Source organism: Portunus trituberculatus, chromosome 16 (assembly GCF_017591435.1).
Source record: "Portunus trituberculatus isolate SZX2019 chromosome 16, ASM1759143v1, whole genome shotgun sequence".
In the NCBI taxonomy this organism is placed as follows: domain Eukaryota; kingdom Metazoa; phylum Arthropoda; class Malacostraca; order Decapoda; family Portunidae; genus Portunus; species Portunus trituberculatus.
The window spans coordinates 14,652,652-14,655,151 of record NC_059270.1 but is presented as its reverse complement, the minus strand read 5'-3'; the positions used below and the strand labels follow the sequence as shown (position 1 = coordinate 14,655,151).

The 2,500-nt window shown below is 47.0% G+C and overlaps 1 protein-coding gene across 13 annotated transcripts in view; it reads left to right on the top strand.

Moving 5' to 3' along the window:
* LOC123504626 (CUGBP Elav-like family member 2) overlaps window positions 1-2,500 on the top strand; it is a 622,414-nt gene that overhangs the window by 171,600 nt on the left and 448,314 nt on the right. The gene's annotated exons all lie outside the window — the stretch shown is intronic.

The following is a 2,500-nucleotide window of genomic DNA, read 5'->3' as shown; positions in this document are numbered from 1 at the left end:
CTGTCCCGTTTCCTGCTCCTCACCTCTCCCCTCCCCCATCCTCCCTCCTCCCCCTTCCCCTCCCCTAAGTCCCACTCCGGTTTTCTTCTATTTTTGCAGACAATTATCTTTTTTTTCTTTCCTCTTTCATTCTTATTTTCTTTGGGTTCACCTGAGATTTTGTCAGTGTCAGCGAGCTATGAGAGAGAGAGAGAGAGAGAGAGAGAGAGAGAGTGAGAGTTAATTACCTTCAGGCTAAGTCTATACAGTGGATAGGGTGACCTCCGTGTCTTATACCTCTCTTCCCCTCACCTTGCCTTCCCTCCATTCAACTCCCCTCACCTGGCTGGGAGCGGGGGAGGTGAGGCAAACACAGGGAGGCTGGAAGAGAAGGGAAGAGGGGAGTGGTAATCTTCTTTGAGGGACGCTACACTGTATTCACGTCACTATACCATATCTTTCCTTTCCTGTGTTACTTTGCCCTACCTAGCCTAACCTAACATTACGTTGCCTAGCCTTGCCTTGCCTTGCCTAACCCAATAAAACCTAACCTAACTTAAACCTTACCTTACCTTACCTTACCTAGCATTATCTTAGCTCTTCTTATCATACGTTATCTTAGTTTATGTATGGAGAAGAGGAATGAGGAGAAGGAGGAACGAGAGGAGAAAGTTTAGGAGGACGAAGAAAAATAGAAACCAAAGAGGAAAATGAAGAGGAATGTGAGGAAAGAAAGAAAAAAAAAAGGAGGAAAGATTGTATTCTTTGTGTGTGTGTGTGTGTGTGTGTGTGTGTGAGAGAGAGAGAGAGAGAGAGAGAGAGAGAGAGTGAGTGTGTGTAACGCCACACAGCCTCGCAATGTCAGACGCAGGAATCCTCGGAGCATTGGAGTTGACAGGCCTATGCTATGTGTGGAGGGGGTAATCAGATCACCTCTCTCTCTCTCTCTCTCTCTCTCTCTCTCTCTCTCTCTCTCTCTCTCTCTCTCTCTCTCTCTCTCTCTCTCTCTCTCTCTCTCATCAGGACCTGTGTATAATGGAGCGTGAGCATCAATAATAACATGAATCAATAAGCCACTTTGTGCCCCCCTCTCTCTCTCTCTCTCTCTCTCTCTCTCTCTCTCTCTCTCTCTCTCTCTCTCTCTCTCTCTCTCTCTCTCTCTCTCTCTCTCTCTCTCTCTCTCTCTCTCTCTCTCTCTCTCTCTCTCTCTCTCTCTTCCCTTCCTTCCCTCTCTTTTCCTTCTTCCTTCCTTCCTTCCCTTCCCTTCCTTCCTTCCTTCCTTCCTTCCTCCTCTCCTCTCCTCTCCTCTCCTCTCCTCTCCTCTCCTCTCCTCTCCTTTCCTTTCCTTTCCTTTCCTTCCCTTCCCTTCCCTTCCCTTCCTTCCTTCCTTCCTTCCTTCCTTCCTTCCTTCCTTCCTTTATTTCTCCACCTCTTGTTCTTCCTATTCCTCATACCTTCCCTCATATTCTCTTATATTTTCTCCTTTCCATCCCTCCATCTTTCCTCTCCTCCTACCTCACCCCATCCACCCTTCCTAGCCTCCAACCTCACCCCACCCACCTATCCCTCCCTCTCCTACCTGTTATTCATTGCCTCTCCTTTTTACCTCTTCCTTCCATTCTATCTGCTATTTCCCTCCCTTCCCTCCGTCCCTCTCTCCCTGTGTCCCCTCCATCCCTCCATCCAGTCTCTTAACTATCTCTCCCTCTCTCCCTCTCTCCCTCTCCCTCCCTCTCTGGTCCCCTCTGTGTTGCATTGGATAATTCGTTTCATATAATTATCAATAATGCACTTACCTCATAGCGCGGCGCAGGTGAGTACAGGTGAGTTTGTCAATTATCAGCTGAGAGAGAGGGAGAGGGAGAGGGAGTGAGAGAGTGTGAGAGAGAGAACTGTTTTGTGTATTTTCATTGTTTGGTTTGAATCTGTTTGTGTTTCTGCATATATCTCTCTCTCTCTCTCTCTCTCTCTCTCTCTCTCTCTCTCTCTCTCTCATCCATGTTAGTGATTTTTCTTATCTTTTCCATCTCATTCCTTTTCCTTTTTTCTACTCTCTTCACACACACACACACACACACACACACACACACACACACACACACACACACACACACACACACACACACACACACACACACACACACACACACACACACACACACACACACACACACACACACTGCATTTTCATTATTTCTTTCCTTTTTTTCCTTCCCATTTTGTGTTGCCTTTCCTTTCACCTTCCTTTTCCTTTTCCTTCACCCTTGTCATCATTTTCCTTCTCCATTTCTTCCATCCCATCCTTCAACCATTCTCTTTCGTTCCACCCATCCTCCCTTTCCACTTTCCTCCTTTCCTCCCCACTCCTATCTTCCCTTCACTTCATCTTCCTCTTCTCCCTCTTTTTCCTCCCCATCTCTCGTGCCCTTCCTTTCAGGGGTACAACAAAAAGAGGGTAGGCCGTAGGCTGTTTCTTAAAGGCGAGAGGCTAATGAGAGAACCATGATAAAGGTGAGGTAAT